The sequence below is a fragment of the Oryzias latipes genome, chromosome 5, assembly GCF_053564925.1.
Source record: "Oryzias latipes strain Hd-rR chromosome 5, Olatipes_Hd-rR_3.1".
In the NCBI taxonomy this organism is placed as follows: Eukaryota; Metazoa; Chordata; class Actinopteri; order Beloniformes; family Adrianichthyidae; genus Oryzias; species Oryzias latipes.
The window spans coordinates 35590946-35612779 of record NC_136241.1 but is presented as its reverse complement, the minus strand read 5'-3'; the positions used below and the strand labels follow the sequence as shown (position 1 = coordinate 35612779).

Below are 21834 nucleotides of genomic sequence, written 5' to 3'. Positions count from 1 at the left end.
AGTCAGGGGGACGTAGGTGATGCAGCCAGAAAACGAGTTAGAGGAGCTGCAAACAAGGAGCAACAGGTTGGAGGTCGGATGGGATTCTTGTTTTTATGGTGTTGTCAATGAATGTTGCACTGTGACACCGGGCTCTCCGGGTGAACCTGGGAACCAAAGCAACACGTCCTAACCTCAGTCATAAAGCTTGGTTCTGATTATTCCAGAGTTCTGATGGGCTTGACTGTAAACAGAATCTTTTGTGACGCATTGTCTGTCCTCGTCAATGTGTGCCCGTTTGTGTGCTTGTGTGTGTGCATGTGTGTGTGCTCGTGTGTGTGCTCGTGTGTGTGCATGTGTGTGCGCTCGTGTGTGTGCTCGTGTGTGTGCTCGTGTGTGTGCGTGTGTGTGCTCGTGTGTGCGCTCGTGTGTGCGCTCGTGTGTGTGCTCGTGTGTGTGCTCGTGTGTGTGCAATCCTCTTGATTGTTGGTTGTATCAAAGTGAAATGAAGACTATGTGTTTGCTGTAAAACCGTACATCTCATTTGACTCTAAACGTAAATCAAGTCAAACATCTTAAGCCTGTCAATCATTTTTTCTGATCACCAGTGGTTTTTCCAGCACTCGACGGCTCACTTTTTTTGTTTTATTTGAATGAAAAGCTTTTATTTTTGCTGGCTGAGCCTGAAACGCTTCGATCCGACCGGCAGAGGTGGAACCAGAAAGAATTGCTCTAAAGAGAGACGCAGGTTCCTAAAGGCCTCGGTGAAGATGCTCTCATGTTTTCAGCTGAATCTCTGGATTCTTTTCAGTCCTTCACAAAGAGGCTTCTGTCAAAATCAGCTGGATATTTAGATCTGAATGGCCAGATTGAAGAGCTTCTTTGGCCTGTTTGCTGGTTCTGTCAAACTGTAAAAACTGGCTTTTTAGATGAGATGAAACGGGAACAGTTCTGTTGCTGTTTCTAGCGGAGCTGTTTTCTGCTCAGCATCTCTTTTCCTCTCAGCGGGTCTCTTTTAACATCTTGTTTCATTTATGATGGACGTGTTCAGGTCCTCCCTTTCTCCAGATTGAAACTTCAGGAAGGTGCAAAGCTCCTCATAACGTGCTCCGGTATGACCAGCACGAAATCAGATCATCTCTGCAGTTCTACAGACTGTCTCTTTATGAGAAGCATGTGAGTTTCCTGAATGCAGATGAACCCGATGCTCTCATGGGGCCGTGTCTGTCATCTAAAGACACATTTCATCTGCATCTGTTCAGCGGATGCATTCACTGAATGTCGCATCAATCTGGACCCACAAATGTTTGTTCTGGACGTTTCATGTCATGATTTCAAAATGAGAGAAAAATGGTCTGTTGTCGGACAATTAGAGATGTTTTAGAAAAACTGTTGACTTTTATTTTATGATGTCATTTAGAAGCATTTCACTTAAAGAATGAGACGCCAACATTCAAGCTGATGAAGTTTAAAAAATCGAGTGAAATGATTCATTTTCTGTGAAGGTCGTGTTATTTGTCTGGAGTCCGTCCCAGGTCACGGAAAAGGAGGCCACACCCCGGCGGGTCATCGGCTCAAAGATGAGCAGCCAAGCTAATATGGACGGATGACAGAAAACATTCAAACTCCAGCCAGGATTCTGACCCGGATTGGTTCCAGGTCCAACTGGAGTCCATGATTCTAAATACAGGAAGGATCCTGTGGAACAAAGACATCATTGCTGTTAAAGTGGATGTGTCTTTTTCTGATCACTTCAATGTTTGTCTTCTTTTTCAAATGACATTTTCCACCGGCGTACATAACTGTGATTTATATATTTTGGGTTTGACTGTTCAAAATGAAGGTGATGGATCACAGAGACATCAAATGTCTGCGTGAGCCGCTTCCACAGACGTCCTTCACAGACTGAGCAGAAACTCTTCTGCTTCATTCAGCAGAAGCTTCGTCTCAACCCTGGGGGGTAAAAACAGGTGAACTCCTACCGGAGGTGAACCGTCACACAGTCAATGGTTCAGCCACAGTGAGAGTTCCCTGACACCCCCCCCCTCACCCTGGAAACAGAAATCCAGTTTACATGCGGTTCTCCGCTGATTGAAATGGAATCCGGTTGTTGGAGCTCATGCAGATGCTCACTGTGACACGAATCAATCCAGATTAAAACAAGACGCTGAGAAAAACGCCTCCATCTGCTTCCAGCAGCATCTCAGGACTGATTCCCGACAGGGGGGGGTCAATGAGACCCGAGGTTTCGGCTGGTCACTCTGACTTTGTGAGTGGCGTGGAAACGCGGCGTGAGGATCCCCTGCAGAAGCTTTTCGCCTCCTCTGAGCTCATTCTGATGTCTGTCTTCTAGATTTACAGCAGTGACTGTCTGGATTCATGCTTGACGTCCCATCATGACTCTTTGCTGCACTAATGTGCAGAAACGCAGACTTTCAACTTTTCTAATATTGTTTTAAAAGAGTAAAAACTCTGAATTTACTGGACACCAAAGCTTCTGTGAGGGTTTGAACCCTTAAACCACAGAAGGTTGATGTTTCACACAGAAGCGTTAATGCAGTCAGTCGACGGGTGAAGAACTGTTTCCTGTTTTTAGCGATAACTGCATGTGGAGTCACGCTTCACGCTCTCCAGACCTTCAGAGAAGGAGCAGCATGTGGCTGGAAGGATGCACAGAAACACCAAGAACCAGCTTCCAGCGATGAGGCCAATAATTCAGACAGTCTGTGCTCTACGTTCTTTTTAGGTTTTCTTTAGGGCGCCGAGGCTTTAAAAACATCAGCCTGCAGACTCAGCCTGGACCTCAGCTGACGCCTCCTCAGTGCAACAGAACCGTGAAGGGAAGAGTCTGGATCTGAGAAAGACATCAACGGAAATGTCATTGGAGCCGTTTTCATAATCGAGTCCCGATTCCAAGATCATCAGAGCTTTATGCACCTTTATGGGATGCAGGGCCACTTTATAGGTCTGCAAGGAGGCGCCGTCAACCACAGCTGGAGGGAACCTGATGATGTGATGGTCAGAAAGTGAAGATGGATGTATCACCAGGGTTGGCTTCAGTCCAAGACGGAGACGTCGCTCCAAAAGAGACACCTTCAAGCTCCATTTGTGAACCAAGAGGTTTGAAAGTCAGACGAGACGAAGACCTTCGGCTCCAGAAACGGTCGAGCAAATAAAGCAAAATGAATTTTTCAGAATTAATAAGCTGTTCATTGACACTTTTAGAGGAAGACCTCAAATCTTCCACTTTAAGGGCTAACCCTAAACCAACAGTAGAGTCCTGAGTTCCTGACCGCCCCCAGGATGAACCCCCCCCCTGTCATCCTGTGTGTCAGCCCTTCCAAATAACACAAAAAGTCCTTTGTGGGCCTGCTAATAAGGTTAAAAGCAGTGAATTTAAGGTTGAACCAAAACATAGATTAAAGTAGAAAACTTTAGACTTGAAATTATAACCCCCCCCCCCCCCCCATTGGGGCCAAACTACCCAAAATGAGCCTTAAAGGCAGTGAAGAGCTGCCGGACGGTCCGTCTTCATGAGGAGTTTTACGTTCCTCTTGTAATTAAAGAGCAGCAGTTCTCCGTCCACAGCCTTCAAAGTCTGCTGTGGTCAGATGAGAGCAGAAACGTCAGCAGATCCGAGTAATGGCTGCCATTACTTCTGTCAGAGCCCTTTGATGTACGACGATGAGGATGATGAAGCTCCCAAACCAACTCACACCGCCGGCAGCATGCGAAGCACCAAGTTCCCAAAAAAAGACGATTGTCATCAAACGGACCTGACAGACCACCTGTTCCCGAGCAGAACGTTGGCTCTGTGCTCCCGGGATGATCAGCGTTGCCATGACAGCGTAAATTCTCTGCCCTTGAATGGACGGGTTTCTGTCTGCTGAGACCAGAACCAATCCCGAACCTTCAGAAGTTTCTCTGCAATCCAAACTGAAATGCAAGAAAACCGACCAATCAGCAAGTTGCCTCAAATCTTTTCCAGGTGCCACTAGAGAACATATGTGGGGCTCAAGCAGAGGTCCAGCTTTTCACTACAGACATTTATTCCAATTAAATCAGACATGGTGAACAATGGCAACATAATACACACCAGGCTGCAGGGGAACTCCAGCAGGAACCGCCAAAGGCACAGACTGAATGTTTTAGGCCAAATGTGATCATCAATATTTGTCAAGTCAAATCTAGGAAACACTGAGCTCAGCCTCATGGAGTTCTCCAGAAAAACCCACTGGAGAAATGATGAGAGCTTCACTTTGAGCTTCATCTTCCACCTGTTGTGACGACCCGCCTCAGAGGAGAACATCACACCTGTTCTCTTTTGAGGTCTGCAATCCTAAACCGCTGAAGAAAGACTTTCTGGATGCCCTGCTTGATGTGCATTTCTAATTTATCTGAGGTGAAGCATCGCTGAACGGTTTCAGCTGTCAGGCCTGCACAGACCAAGCAGAAGGTCCTGATCACAAACAGAATCTGGGAAGACTCTCCTCCATCCGGGACGGTTCCAAAGAGATAAAACTTTGTTATATTCTTCATTCGTGTTCAGGTTTCTAAAGGAAGGCTTAAGACCTACATTTTTAATCTGTTTTTAGTTTAAATTTAGGAACTTATTTGATATTTTAATTATTCATGTTCTCTTTTCACCAGTTTGATACATGTGTATGTATGCATACATGTATTTATTTTTAAAATTTCTTTATTCACATTTGCCATTTTATATCTGTCTGTTAAGGTTTATTTATGTACTGATTTGGTTTTTTATCTACTGTAATTTTTATTTTCTTCCTTTACAATTTTAGCTGTAACCCGTACGGGTCAACACTCCTGTAGGGGTGCATGTGACTAAGGCTTGACTTTGTCCTTTTTAATTTTACATCTTAAACAAAGGCTTTAAAAACATTTTATTTTGTTTAAGTGTAAACATTTGTGAAATTGTTTTTGAAATGTCCATACAGGTTGTCCTTTATCCAGGTGATGTTGTCTGACATTTGGACCTAAACTCTTCACATTTGGACCTAAACTCTTCACATTTGGACCTAAAGTCTTCACATTTGGACCTTAAGTCTTCACATTTGGACCTAAACTCTTCACATTTGGACCTAAAGTCTTCACATTTGGACCTTAAGTCTTCACATTTGGACCTAAAGTCTTCACATTTGGACCTAAAGTCTTCACATTTGGACCTAAAGTCTTCACATTTGGACCTAAAGTCTTCACATTTGGATCTAAACTCTTCACATTTGGACCTAAAGTCTTCACATTTGGACCTAAAGTCTTCACATTTGGACCTAAACTCTTCACATTTGGACCTAAAGTCTTCACATTTGGACCTAAACTCTTCACATTTGGACCTAAAGTCTTCACATTTGGACCTAAACTCTTCACATTTGGACCTAAACTCTTCACATTTGGACCTAAAGTCTTCACATTTGGACCTAAAGTCTTCACATTTGGACCTAAACACTTCACATTTGGACCTAAAGTCTTCACATTTGGACCTAAACTCTTCACATTTGGACCTAAAGTCTTCACATTTGGACCTAAACTCTTCACATTTGGACCTAAAGTCTTCACATTTGGATCTAAACTCTTCACATTTGGACCTAAACTCTTCACATTTGGATCTAAAGTCTTCACATTTGGATCTAAACTCTTCACATTTGGACCTAAACTCTTCACATTTGGATCTAAACTCTTCACATTTGGACCTAAAGTCTTCACATTTGGACCTAAAGTCTTCACATTTGGACCTAAAGTCTTCACATTTGGACCTAAACTCTTCACATTTGGACCTAAAGTCTTCACATTTGGACCTAAAGTCTTCATATTTGGATCTAAACTCTTCACATTTGGACCTAAAGTCTTCACATTTGGACCTAAACTCTTCACATTTGGACCTAAAGTCTTCACATTTGGAACTAAAGTCTTCACATTTGGATCTAAAGTCTTCACATTTGGACCTAAAGTCTTCACATTTGGACCTAAAGTCTTCACATTTGGATCTAAACTCTTCACATTTGGACCTAAACTCTTCACATTTGGACCTAAAGTCTTCACATTTGGACCTAAAGTCTTCACATTCGGACCTAAAGTCTTCACATTTGGACCTAAACTCTTCACATTTGGACCTAAAGTCTTCACATTTGGACCTAAACTCTTCACATTTGGACCTAAAGTCTTCACATTTGGACCTAAAGTCTTCACATTTGGACCTAAACTCTTCACATTTGGACCTAAAGTCTTCACATTTGGACCTAAAGTCTTCACATTTGGACCTAAAGTCTTCACATTTGGACCTAAAGTCTTCACATTTGGACCTAAACTCTTCACATTTGGACCTAAAGTCTTCACATTTGGAACTAAAGTCTTCACATTTGGATCTAAAGTCTTCACATTTGGACCTAAAGTCTTCACATTTGGACCTAAAGTCTTCACATTTGGATCTAAACTCTTCACATTTGGACCTAAACTCTTCACATTTGGACCTAAAGTCTTCACATTTGGACCTAAAGTCTTCACATTCGGACCTAAAGTCTTCACATTTGGACCTAAACTCTTCACATTTGGACCTAAAGTCTTCACATTTGGACCTAAAGTCTTCACATTTGGACCTAAAGTCTTCACATTTGGACCTAAAGTCTTCACATTTGGATCTAAAGTCTTCACATTTGGACCTAAAGTCTTCACATTTGGACCTAAAGTCTTCACATTTGGATCTAAAGTCTTCACATTTGGACCTAAAGTCTTCACATTTGGACCTAAAGTCTTCACATTTGGACCTAAAGTCTTCACATTCGGACCTAAAGTCTTCACATTTGGACCTAAACTCTTCACATTTGGACCTAAATTCTTCACATTTGGACCTAAAGTCTTCACATTTGGACCTAAACTCTTCACATTTGGACCTAAAGTCTTCACATTTGGACCTAAAGTCTTCACATTTGGACCTAAAGTCTTCACATTTGGACCTAAAGTCTTCACATTTGGACCTAAACTCTTCACATTTGGACCTAAAGTCTTCACATTTGGACCTAAAGTCTTCACATTTGGAGCTAAACTCTTCACATTTGGACCTAAAGTCTTCACATTTGGACCTAAACTCTTCACATTTGGATCTAAACTCTTCACATTTGGACCTAAAGTCTTCACATTTGGACCTAAAGTCTTCACATTTGGACCTAAAGTCTTCACATTTGGACCTAAAGTCTTCACATTTGGACCTAAAGTCTTCACATTTGGACTTAACTCTTCACATTTGGATCTAAAGTCTTCACATTTGGACCTAAACTCTTCACATTTGGACCTAAACTCTTCACATTTGGACCTAAAGTCTTCACATTTGGACCTAAACTCTTCACATTTGGAACTAAAGTCTTCACATTTGGATCTAAAGTCTTCACATTTGGACCTAAAGTCTTCACATTTGGACCTAAAGTCTTCACATTTGGATCTAAACTCTTCACATTTGGACCTAAACTCTTCACATTTGGACCTAAAGTCTTCACATTTGGACCTAAAGTCTTCACATTCGGACCTAAAGTCTTCACATTTGGACCTAAACTCTTCACATTTGGACCTAAAGTCTTCACATTTGGACCTAAAGTCTTCACATTCGGACCTAAAGTCTTCACATTTGGACCTAAACTCTTCACATTTGGACCTAAAGTCTTCACATTTGGACCTAAAGTCTTCACATTTGGACCTAAAGTCTTCACATTTGGACCTAAAGTCTTCACATTTGGATCTAAAGTCTTCACATTTGGACCTAAAGTCTTCACATTTGGACCTAAAGTCTTCACATTTGGATCTAAAGTCTTCACATTTGGACCTAAAGTCTTCACATTTGGACCTAAAGTCTTCACATTTGGACCTAAAGTCTTCACATTCGGACCTAAAGTCTTCACATTTGGACCTAAACTCTTCACATTTGGACCTAAATTCTTCACATTTGGACCTAAAGTCTTCACATTTGGACCTAAACTCTTCACATTTGGACCTAAAGTCTTCACATTTGGACCTAAAGTCTTCACATTTGGACCTAAAGTCTTCACATTTGGACCTAAAGTCTTCACATTTGGACCTAAACTCTTCACATTTGGACCTAAAGTCTTCACATTTGGACCTAAAGTCTTCACATTTGGAGCTAAACTCTTCACATTTGGACCTAAAGTCTTCACATTTGGACCTAAACTCTTCACATTTGGACCTAAAGTCTTCACATTTGGACCTAAACTCTTCACATTTGGACCTAAAGTCTTCACATTTGGACCTAAAGTCTTCACATTTGGACCTAAAGTCTTCACATTTGGACCTAAAGTCTTCACATTTGGACCTAAACTCTTCACATTTGGACCTAAAGTCTTCACATTTGGACCTAAAGTCTTCACATTTGGACCTAAAGTCTTCACATTTGGACCTAAAGTCTTCACATTTGGACCTAAACTCTTCACATTTGGACCTAAAGTCTTCACATTTGGAACTAAAGTCTTCACATTTGGATCTAAAGTCTTCACATTTGGACCTAAAGTCTTCACATTTGGACCTAAAGTCTTCACATTTGGATCTAAACTCTTCACATTTGGACCTAAACTCTTCACATTTGGACCTAAAGTCTTCACATTTGGACCTAAAGTCTTCACATTCGGACCTAAAGTCTTCACATTTGGACCTAAACTCTTCACATTTGGACCTAAAGTCTTCACATTTGGACCTAAAGTCTTCACATTTGGACCTAAAGTCTTCACATTTGGACCTAAAGTCTTCACATTTGGATCTAAAGTCTTCACATTTGGACCTAAAGTCTTCACATTTGGACCTAAAGTCTTCACATTTGGATCTAAAGTCTTCACATTTGGACCTAAAGTCTTCACATTTGGACCTAAAGTCTTCACATTTGGACCTAAAGTCTTCACATTCGGACCTAAAGTCTTCACATTTGGACCTAAACTCTTCACATTTGGACCTAAATTCTTCACATTTGGACCTAAAGTCTTCACATTTGGACCTAAACTCTTCACATTTGGACCTAAAGTCTTCACATTTGGACCTAAAGTCTTCACATTTGGACCTAAAGTCTTCACATTTGGACCTAAAGTCTTCACATTTGGACCTAAACTCTTCACATTTGGACCTAAAGTCTTCACATTTGGAACTAAAGTCTTCACATTTGGATCTAAAGTCTTCACATTTGGACCTAAACTCTTCACATTTGGACCTAAAGTCTTCACATTTGGACCTAAAGTCTTCACATTTGGACCTAAACTCTTCACATTTGGACCTAAAGTCTTCACATTTGGAACTAAAGTCTTCACATTTGGATCTAAAGTCTTCACATTTGGACCTAAAGTCTTCACATTTGGACCTAAAGTCTTCACATTTGGATCTAAACTCTTCACATTTGGACCTAAACTCTTCACATTTGGACCTAAAGTCTTCACATTTGGACCTAAACTCTTCACATTTGGACCTAAAGTCTTCACATTTGGACCTAAAGTCTTCACATTTGGACCTAAAGTCTTCACATTTGGACCTAAACTCTTCACATTTGGACCTAAACTCTTCACATTTGGACCTAAAGTCTTCACATTTGGACCTAAACTCTTCACATTTGGACCTAAAGTTTTCACATTTGGACCTAAAGTCTTCACATTTGGACCTAAACTCTTCACATTTGGACCTAAACACTTCACATTTGGACCTAAAGTCTTCACATTTGGATCTAAACTCTTCACGTTTGGACCTAAAGTCTTCACATTTGGACCTAAACTCTTCACATTTGGACCTAAAGTCTTCACATTTGGACCTAAAGTCTTCACATTTGGACCTAAAGTCTTCACATTTGGACCTAAAGTCTTCACATTTGGACCTAAACTCTTCACATTTGGACCTAAAGTCTTCACATTTGGAACTAAAGTCTTCACATTTGGATCTAAAGTCTTCACATTTGGACCTAAAGTCTTCACATTTGGACCTAAAGTCTTCACATTTGGATCTAAACTCTTCACATTTGGACCTAAACTCTTCACATTTGGACCTAAAGTCTTCACATTTGGACCTAAAGTCTTCACATTCGGACCTAAAGTCTTCACATTTGGACCTAAACTCTTCACATTTGGACCTAAAGTCTTCACATTTGGACCTAAAGTCTTCACATTTGGACCTAAAGTCTTCACATTTGGACCTAAAGTCTTCACATTTGGATCTAAAGTCTTCACATTTGGACCTAAAGTCTTCACATTTGGACCTAAAGTCTTCACATTTGGATCTAAAGTCTTCACATTTGGACCTAAAGTCTTCACATTTGGACCTAAAGTCTTCACATTTGGACCTAAAGTCTTCACATTCGGACCTAAAGTCTTCACATTTGGACCTAAACTCTTCACATTTGGACCTAAATTCTTCACATTTGGACCTAAAGTCTTCACATTTGGACCTAAACTCTTCACATTTGGACCTAAAGTCTTCACATTTGGACCTAAAGTCTTCACATTTGGACCTAAAGTCTTCACATTTGGACCTAAAGTCTTCACATTTGGACCTAAACTCTTCACATTTGGACCTAAAGTCTTCACATTTGGACCTAAAGTCTTCACATTTGGAGCTAAACTCTTCACATTTGGACCTAAAGTCTTCACATTTGGACCTAAACTCTTCACATTTGGATCTAAACTCTTCACATTTGGACCTAAAGTCTTCACATTTGGACCTAAAGTCTTCACATTTGGACCTAAAGTCTTCACATTTGGACCTAAAGTCTTCACATTTGGACCTAAAGTCTTCACATTTGGACTTAACTCTTCACATTTGGATCTAAAGTCTTCACATTTGGACCTAAACTCTTCACATTTGGACCTAAACTCTTCACATTTGGACCTAAAGTCTTCACATTTGGACCTAAACTCTTCACATTTGGACCTAAAGTCTTCACATTTGGACCTAAAGTCTTCACATTTGGACCTAAAGTCTTCACATTTGGATCTAAACTCTTCACATTTGGACCTAAAGTCTTCACATTTGGACCTAAAGTCTTCACATTTGGACCTAAAGTCTTCACATTTGGACCTAAAGTCTTCACATTTGGATCTAAAGTCTTCACATTTGGACCTAAAGTCTTCATATTTGGATCTAAACTCTTCACATTTGGACCTAAACTCTTCACATTTGGACCTAAACTCTTCACATTTGGACCTAAACTCTTCACATTTGGACCTAAAGTCTTCACATTTGGACCTAAAGTCTTCACATTTGGACCTAAACTCTTCATATTTGGACCTAAAGTCTTCACATTTGGATCTAAACTCTTCACATTTGGACCTAAACTCTTCACATTTGGACCTAAAGTCTTCACATTTGGACCTAAAGTCTTCGCATTTGGACCTAAAGTCTTCGCATTTGGACCTAAAGTCTTCACATTTGGACCTAAACTCTTCACATTTGGACCTAAAGTTTTCACATTTGGACCTAAAGTCTTCACATTTGGACCTAAACTCTTCACATTTGGACCTAAACACTTCACATTTGGACCTAAAGTCTTCACATTTGGATCTAAACTCTTCACATTTGGACCTAAAGTCTTCACATTTGGATCTAAACTCTTCACATTTGGACCTAAAGTCTTCACATTTGGACCTAAAGTCTTCACATTTGGACCTAAAGTCTTCACATTTGGACCTAAACTCTTCACATTTGGACCTAAAGTCTTCACATTTGGATCTAAACTCTTCACATTTGGACCTAAAGTCTTCACATTTGGACCTAAAGTCTTCACATTTGGACCTAAAGTCTTCACATTTGGACCTAAAGTCTTCACATTTGGATCTAAACTCTTCACATTTGGACCTAAACTCTTCACATTTGGACCTAAAGTCTTCACATTTGGACCTAAAGTCTTCACATTTGGACCTAAAGTCTTCACATTTGGATCTAAAGTCTTCACATTTGGACCTAAAGTCTTCACATTTGGACCTAAAGTCTTCACATTTGGACCTAAAGTCTTCACATTTGGACCTAAAGTCTTCACATTTGGACCTAAAGTCTTCACATTTGGACCTAAACTCTTCACATTTGGACCTAAACTCTTCATATTTGGACCTAAAGTCTTCACATTTGGATCTAAACTCTTCACATTTGGACCTAAACTCTTCACATTTGGACCTAAAGTCTTCACATTTGGACCTAAAGTCTTCGCATTTGGACCTAAAGTCTTCACATTTGGACCTAAAGTCTTCACATTTGGACCTAAACTCTTCACATTTGGACCTAAAGTCTTCACATTTGGACCTAAAGTCTTCACATTTGGACCTAAAGTCTTCACATTTGGACCTAAAGTCTTCACATTTGGACCTAAAGTCTTCGCATTTGGACCTAAAGTCTTCATATTTGGATCTAAACTCTTCACATTTGGACCTAAAGTCTTCACATTTGGACCTAAACTCTTCACATTTGGACCTAAACTCTTCACATTTGGACCTAAAGTCTTCACATTTGGACCTAAACTCTTCACATTTGGACCTAAACTCTTCACATTTGGATCTAAACTCTTCACATTTGGACCTAAAGTCTTCATATTTGGATCTAAACTCTTCACATTTGGACCTAAAGTCTTCACATTTGGACCTAAACTCTTCATATTTGGACCTAAAGTCTTCACATTTGGACCTAAACTCTTCACATTTGGACCTAAAGTTTTCACATTTGGACCTAAAGTCTTCACATTTGGACCTAAAGTCTTCGCATTTGGACCTAAAGTCTTCACTTTTGGACCTAAACTCTTCACATTTGGACCTAAACTCTTCACATTTGGACCTAAAGTCTTCACATTTGGACCTAAACTCTTCACATTTGGACCTAAAGTCTTCACATTTGGACCTAAAGTCTTCGCATTTGGACCTAAAGTCTTCACTTTTGGACCTAAACTCTTCACATTTGGACCTAAACTCTTCACATTTGGACCTAAAGTCTTCACATTTGGACCTAAACTCTTCACATTTGGACCTAAAGTCTTCACATTTGGACCTAAAGTCTTCACATTTGGACCTAAAGTCTTCACATTTGGACCTAAAGTCTTCACATTTGGACCTAAACTCTTCACATTTGGATCTAAACTCTTCACATTTGGACCTAAAGTCTTCATATTTGGATCTAAACTCTTCACATTTGGACCTAAAGTCTTCACATTTGGACCTAAACTCTTCATATTTGGACCTAAAGTCTTCACATTTGGACCTAAACTCTTCACATTTGGACCTAAAGTTTTCACATTTGGACCTAAAGTCTTCACATTTGGACCTAAAGTCTTCACATTTGGACCTAAACTCTTCACATTTGGACCTAAACTCTTCACATTTGGACCTAAAGTCTTCACATTTGGACCTAAACTCTTCACATTTGGACCTAAAGTCTTCACATTTGGACCTAAAGTCTTCACATTTGGACCTAAAGTCTTCACATTTGGACCTAAACTCTTCACATTTGGACCTAAACTCTTCACATTTGGATCTAAACTCTTCACATTTGGACCTAAAGTCTTCACATTTGGACCTAAAGTCTTCACATTTGGACCTAAAGTCTTCACATTTGGACCTAAAGTCTTCACATTTGGACCTAAACTCTTCACATTTGGACCTAAACACTTCACATTTGGACCTAAAGTCTTCACATTTGGACCTAAACTCTTCACATTTGGACCTAAAGTCTTCACATTTGGACCTAAAGTCTTCACATTTGGACCTAAAGTCTTCACATTTGGACCTAAAGTCTTCACATTTGGACCTAAAGTCTTCACATTTGGACCTAAAGTCTTCACATTTGGACCTAAAGTCTTCACATTTGGACCTAAACTCTTCACATTTGGACCTAAAGTCTTCACATTTGGACCTAAAGTCTTCACATTTGGACCTAAAGTCTTCACATTTGGACCTAAAGTCTTCACATTTGGACCTAAAGTCTTCACATTTGGACTTAACTCTTCACATTTGGATCTAAAGTCTTCACATTTGGACCTAAAGTCTTCATATTTGGATCTAAACTCTTCACATTTGGACCTAAAGTCTTCACATTTGGACCTAAACTCTTCACATTTGGACCTAAAGTCTTCACATTTGGACCTAAAGTCTTCACATTTGGACCTAAAGTCTTCACATTTGGATCTAAACTCTTCACATTTGGACCTAAACTCTTCACATTTGGACCTAAAGTCTTCACATTTGGACCTAAAGTCTTCACATTTGGACCTAAAGTCTTCACATTTGGACCTAAAGTCTTCACATTTGGACCTAAAGTCTTCACATTTGGACCTAAAGTCTTCATATTTGGATCTAAACTCTTCACATTTGGACCTAAAGTCTTCACATTTGGACCTAAACTCTTCACATTTGGACCTAAAGTCTTCACATTTGGACCTAAACTCTTCACATTTGGACCTAAAGTCTTCACATTTGGACCTAAACTCTTCACATTTGGAACTAAAGTCTTCACATTTGGATCTAAAGTCTTCACATTTGGACCTAAAGTCTTCACATTTGGACCTAAAGTCTTCACATTTGGATCTAAACTCTTCACATTTGGACCTAAACTCTTCACATTTGGACCTAAAGTCTTCACATTTGGACCTAAAGTCTTCACATTCGGACCTAAAGTCTTCACATTTGGACCTAAACTCTTCACATTTGGACCTAAAGTCTTCACATTTGGACCTAAAGTCTTCACATTCGGACCTAAAGTCTTCACATTTGGACCTAAACTCTTCACATTTGGACCTAAAGTCTTCACATTTGGACCTAAAGTCTTCACATTTGGACCTAAAGTCTTCACATTTGGACCTAAAGTCTTCACATTTGGATCTAAAGTCTTCACATTTGGACCTAAAGTCTTCACATTTGGACCTAAACTCTTCACATTTGGACCTAAAGTCTTCACATTTGGACCTAAAGTCTTCACATTTGGACCTAAAGTCTTCACATTTGGACCTAAAGTCTTCGCATTTGGACCTAAAGTCTTCACATTTGGACCTAAACTCTTCACATTTGGACCTAAACTCTTCACATTTGGACCTAAAGTCTTCACATTTGGACCTAAACTCTTCACATTTGGACCTAAAGTCTTCACATTTGGACCTAAAGTCTTCACATTTGGACCTAAAGTCTTCACATTTGGACCTAAAGTCTTCACATTTGGACCTAAACTCTTCACATTTGGACCTAAAGTCTTCACATTTGGACCTAAAGTCTTCACATTTGGAGCTAAACTCTTCACATTTGGACCTAAAGTCTTCACATTTGGACCTAAACTCTTCACATTTGGACCTAAAGTCTTCACATTTGGACCTAAACTCTTCACATTTGGACCTAAAGTCTTCACATTTGGACCTAAAGTCTTCACATTTGGACCTAAAGTCTTCACATTTGGACCTAAAGTCTTCACATTTGGACCTAAACTCTTCACATTTGGACCTAAAGTCTTCACATTTGGACCTAAAGTCTTCACATTTGGACCTAAAGTCTTCACATTTGGACCTAAAGTCTTCACATTTGGACCTAAACTCTTCACATTTGGACCTAAAGTCTTCACATTTGGAACTAAAGTCTTCACATTTGGATCTAAAGTCTTCACATTTGGACCTAAAGTCTTCACATTTGGACCTAAAGTCTTCACATTTGGATCTAAACTCTTCACATTTGGACCTAAACTCTTCACATTTGGACCTAAAGTCTTCACATTTGGACCTAAAGTCTTCACATTCGGACCTAAAGTCTTCACATTTGGACCTAAACTCTTCACATTTGGACCTAAAGTCTTCACATTTGGACCTAAAGTCTTCACATTTGGACCTAAAGTCTTCACATTTGGACCTAAAGTCTTCACATTTGGATCTAAAGTCTTCACATTTGGACCTAAAGTCTTCACATTTGGACCTAAAGTCTTCACATTTGGATCTAAAGTCTTCACATTTGGACCTAAAGTCTTCACATTTGGACCTAAAGTCTTCACATTTGGACCTAAAGTCTTCACATTCGGACCTAAAGTCTTCACATTTGGACCTAAACTCTTCACATTTGGACCTAAATTCTTCACATTTGGACCTAAAGTCTTCACATTTGGACCTAAACTCTTCACATTTGGACCTAAAGTCTTCACATTTGGACCTAAAGTCTTCACATTTGGACCTAAAGTCTTCACATTTGGACCTAAAGTCTTCACATTTGGACCTAAACTCTTCACATTTGGACCTAAAGTCTTCACATTTGGAACTAAAGTCTTCACATTTGGATCTAAAGTCTTCACATTTGGACCTAAACTCTTCACATTTGGACCTAAAGTCTTCACATTTGGACCTAAAGTCTTCACATTTGGACCTAAACTCTTCACATTTGGACCTAAAGTCTTCACATTTGGAACTAAAGTCTTCACATTTGGATCTAAAGTCTTCACATTTGGACCTAAAGTCTTCACATTTGGACCTAAAGTCTTCACATTTGGATCTAAACTCTTCACATTTGGACCTAAACTCTTCACATTTGGACCTAAAGTCTTCACATTTGGACCTAAACTCTTCACATTTGGACCTAAAGTCTTCACATTTGGACCTAAAGTCTTCACATTTGGACCTAAAGTCTTCACATTTGGACCTAAACTCTTCACATTTGGACCTAAACTCTTCACATTTGGACCTAAAGTCTTCACATTTGGACCTAAACTCTTCACATTTGGACCTAAAGTTTTCACATTTGGACCTAAAGTCTTCACATTTGGACCTAAACTCTTCACATTTGGACCTAAACACTTCACATTTGGACCTAAAGTCTTCACATTTGGATCTAAACTCTTCACGTTTGGACCTAAAGTCTTCACATTTGGACCTAAACTCTTCACATTTGGACCTAAAGTCTTCACATTTGGACCTAAAGTCTTCACATTTGGACCTAAAGTCTTCACATTTGGACCTAAAGTCTTCACATTTGGACCTAAACTCTTCACATTTGGACCTAAAGTCTTCACATTTGGAACTAAAGTCTTCACATTTGGATCTAAAGTCTTCACATTTGGACCTAAAGTCTTCACATTTGGACCTAAAGTCTTCACATTTGGATCTAAACTCTTCACATTTGGACCTAAACTCTTCACATTTGGACCTAAAGTCTTCACATTTGGACCTAAAGTCTTCACATTCGGACCTAAAGTCTTCACATTTGGACCTAAACTCTTCACATTTGGACCTAAAGTCTTCACATTTGGACCTAAAGTCTTCACATTTGGACCTAAAGTCTTCACATTTGGACCTAAAGTCTTCACATTTGGATCTAAAGTCTTCACATTTGGACCTAAAGTCTTCACATTTGGACCTAAAGTCTTCACATTTGGATCTAAAGTCTTCACATTTGGACCTAAAGTCTTCACATTTGGACCTAAAGTCTTCACATTTGGACCTAAAGTCTTCACATTCGGACCTAAAGTCTTCACATTTGGACCTAAACTCTTCACATTTGGACCTAAATTCTTCACATTTGGACCTAAAGTCTTCACATTTGGACCTAAACTCTTCACATTTGGACCTAAAGTCTTCACATTTGGACCTAAAGTCTTCACATTTGGACCTAAAGTCTTCACATTTGGACCTAAAGTCTTCACATTTGGACCTAAACTCTTCACATTTGGACCTAAAGTCTTCACATTTGGACCTAAAGTCTTCACATTTGGAGCTAAACTCTTCACATTTGGACCTAAAGTCTTCACATTTGGACCTAAACTCTTCACATTTGGATCTAAACTCTTCACATTTGGACCTAAAGTCTTCACATTTGGACCTAAAGTCTTCACATTTGGACCTAAAGTCTTCACATTTGGACCTAAAGTCTTCACATTTGGACCTAAAGTCTTCACATTTGGACTTAACTCTTCACATTTGGATCTAAAGTCTTCACATTTGGACCTAAACTCTTCACATTTGGACCTAAACTCTTCACATTTGGACCTAAAGTCTTCACATTTGGACCTAAACTCTTCACATTTGGACCTAAAGTCTTCACATTTGGACCTAAAGTCTTCACATTTGGACCTAAAGTCTTCACATTTGGATCTAAACTCTTCACATTTGGACCTAAAGTCTTCACATTTGGACCTAAAGTCTTCACATTTGGACCTAAAGTCTTCACATTTGGACCTAAAGTCTTCACATTTGGATCTAAAGTCTTCACATTTGGACCTAAAGTCTTCATATTTGGATCTAAACTCTTCACATTTGGACCTAAACTCTTCACATTTGGACCTAAACTCTTCACATTTGGACCTAAACTCTTCACATTTGGACCTAAAGTCTTCACATTTGGACCTAAAGTCTTCACATTTGGACCTAAACTCTTCATATTTGGACCTAAAGTCTTCACATTTGGATCTAAACTCTTCACATTTGGACCTAAACTCTTCACATTTGGACCTAAAGTCTTCACATTTGGACCTAAAGTCTTCGCATTTGGACCTAAAGTCTTCGCATTTGGACCTAAAGTCTTCACATTTGGACCTAAACTCTTCACATTTGGACCTAAAGTTTTCACATTTGGACCTAAAGTCTTCACATTTGGACCTAAACTCTTCACATTTGGACCTAAACACTTCACATTTGGACCTAAAGTCTTCACATTTGGATCTAAACTCTTCACATTTGGACCTAAAGTCTTCACATTTGGATCTAAACTCTTCACATTTGGACCTAAAGTCTTCACATTTGGACCTAAAGTCTTCACATTTGGACCTAAAGTCTTCACATTTGGACCTAAACTCTTCACATTTGGACCTAAAGTCTTCACATTTGGATCTAAACTCTTCACATTTGGACCTAAAGTCTTCACATTTGGACCTAAAGTCTTCACATTTGGACCTAAAGTCTTCACATTTGGACCTAAAGTCTTCACATTTGGATCTAAACTCTTCACATTTGGACCTAAACTCTTCACATTTGGACCTAAAGTCTTCACATTTGGACCTAAAGTCTTCACATTTGGACCTAAAGTCTTCACATTTGGATCTAAAGTCTTCACATTTGGACCTAAAGTCTTCACATTTGGACCTAAAGTCTTCACATTTGGACCTAAAGTCTTCACATTTGGACCTAAAGTCTTCACATTTGGACCTAAAGTCTTCACATTTGGACCTAAACTCTTCACATTTGGACCTAAACTCTTCATATTTGGACCTAAAGTCTTCACATTTGGATCTAAACTCTTCACATTTGGACCTAAACTCTTCACATTTGGACCTAAAGTCTTCACATTTGGACCTAAAGTCTTCGCATTTGGACCTAAAGTCTTCACATTTGGACCTAAAGTCTTCACATTTGGACCTAAACTCTTCACATTTGGACCTAAAGTCTTCACATTTGGACCTAAAGTCTTCACATTTGGACCTAAAGTCTTCACATTTGGACCTAAAGTCTTCACATTTGGACCTAAAGTCTTCGCATTTGGACCTAAAGTCTTCATATTTGGATCTAAACTCTTCACATTTGGACCTAAAGTCTTCACATTTGGACCTAAACTCTTCACATTTGGACCTAAACTCTTCACATTTGGACCTAAAGTCTTCACATTTGGACCTAAACTCTTCACATTTGGACCTAAACTCTTCACATTTGGATCTAAACTCTTCACATTTGGACCTAAAGTCTTCATATTTGGATCTAAACTCTTCACATTTGGACCTAAAGTCTTCACATTTGGACCTAAACTCTTCATATTTGGACCTAAAGTCTTCACATTTGGACCTAAACTCTTCACATTTGGACCTAAAGTTTTCACATTTGGACCTAAAGTCTTCACATTTGGACCTAAAGTCTTCGCATTTGGACCTAAAGTCTTCACTTTTGGACCTAAACTCTTCACATTTGGACCTAAACTCTTCACATTTGGACCTAAACACTTCACATTTGGACCTAAAGTCTTCACATTTGGATCTAAACTCTTCACATTTGGACCTAAAGTCTTCACATTTGGATCTAAACTCTTCACATTTGGACCTAAAGTCTTCATATTTGGATCTAAACTCTTCACATTTGGACCTAAACTCTTCACATTTGGACCTAAAGTCTTCACATTTGGACCTAAAGTCTTCACATTTGGACCTAAACTCTTCACATTTGGACCTAAAGTCTTCACATTTGGACCTAAAGTCTTCACATTTGGACCTAAAGTCTTCACATTTGGACCTAAAGTCTTCACATTTGGACCTAAAGTCTTCACATTTGGACCTAAACTCTTCACATTTGGACCTAAACACTTCACATTTGGACCTAAAGTCTTCACATTTGGACCTAAACTCTTCACATTTGGACCTAAAGTCTTCACATTTGGACCTAAAGTCTTCACATTTGGACCTAAAGTCTTCACATTTGGACCTAAAGTCTTCACATTTGGACCTAAAGTCTTCACATTTGGACCTAAAGTCTTCACATTTGGACCTAAACTCTTCACATTTGGACCTAAAGTCTTCACATTTGGACCTAAAGTCTTCACATTTGGACCTAAAGTCTTCACATTTGGACCTAAAGTCTTCACATTTGGACCTAAAGTCTTCACATTTGGACTTAACTCTTCACATTTGGATCTAAAGTCTTCACATTTGGACCTAAAGTCTTCATATTTGGATCTAAACTCTTCACATTTGGACCTAAAGTCTTCACATTTGGACCTAAACTCTTCACATTTGGACCTAAAGTCTTCACATTTGGACCTAAAGTCTTCACATTTGGACCTAAAGTCTTCACATTTGGATCTAAACTCTTCACATTTGGACCTAAACTCTTCACATTTGGACCTAAAGTCTTCACATTTGGACCTAAAGTCTTCACATTTGGACCTAAAGTCTTCACATTTGGACCTAAAGTCTTCACATTTGGATCTAAAGTCTTCACATTTGGACCTAAAGTCTTCATATTTGGATCTAAACTCTTCACATTTGGACCTAAAGTCTTCACATTTGGACCTAAACTCTTCACATTTGGACCTAAAGTCTTCACATTTGGACCTAAAGTCTTCACATTTGGACCTAAAGTCTTCACATTTGGACCTAAACTCTTCACATTTGGACCTAAAGTCTTCACATTTGGACCTAAACTCTTCACATTTGGACCTAAAGTCTTCACATTTGGATCTAAACTCTTCACATTTGGACCTAAACTCTTCACATTTGGACCTAAAGTCTTCACATTTGGACCTAAAGTCTTCACATTTGGACCTAAAGTCTTCACATTTGGACCTAAACTCTTCACATTTGGACCTAAAGTCTTCACATTTGGACCTAAACTCTTCACATTTGGACCTAAAGTCTTCACATTTGGATCTAAACTCTTCACATTTGGACCTAAAGTCTTCACATTTGGACCTAAAGTCTTCACATTTGGACCTAAAGTCTTCACATTTGGATCTAAAGTCTTCACATTTGGACCTAAAGTCTTCACATTTGGACCTAAAGTCTTCACATTTGGACCTAAAGTCTTCACATTTGGACCTAAACTCTTCACATTTGGACCTAAAGTCTTCACATTTGGACCTAAAGTCTTCATATTTGGATCTAAACTCTTCACATTTGGACCTAAAGTCTTCACATTTGGACCTAAAGTCTTCACATTTGGATCTAAAGTCTTCACATTTGGACCTAAAGTCTTCACATTTGGACCTAAACTCTTCACATTTGGACCTAAAGTCTTCACATTTGGACCTAAAGTCTTCACATTTGGATCTAAACTCTTCACATTTGGACCTAAACTCTTCACATTTGGACCTAAAGTCTTCACATTTGGACCTAAACTCTTCACATTTGGACCTAAACTCTTCACATTTGGACCTAAAGTCTTCACATTTGGAC

General features: G+C 39.1%; 1 protein-coding gene and 2 long non-coding RNA genes across 5 annotated transcripts in view; 1 reads left to right on the top strand and 2 right to left on the bottom strand.

Annotated features, from left to right (window-relative positions):
- The window catches only part of angpt4 (angiopoietin 4), a 66819-nt gene that overhangs the window by 33999 nt on the left and 10986 nt on the right, over positions 1–21834 (bottom strand). The gene's annotated exons all lie outside the window — the stretch shown is intronic.
- Positions 832–1736, top strand: LOC144992362 (uncharacterized). The gene is made up of 2 exons (XR_013656248.1): positions 832–1155; positions 1485–1736. It is a non-coding gene; the product is annotated as an uncharacterized LOC144992362 (long non-coding RNA).
- Positions 1356–3430, bottom strand: LOC144992361 (uncharacterized). The gene is made up of 2 exons (XR_013656247.1): positions 2917–3430; positions 1356–2833 (listed from the first exon to the last, which is right to left on the bottom strand). It is a non-coding gene; the product is annotated as an uncharacterized LOC144992361 (long non-coding RNA).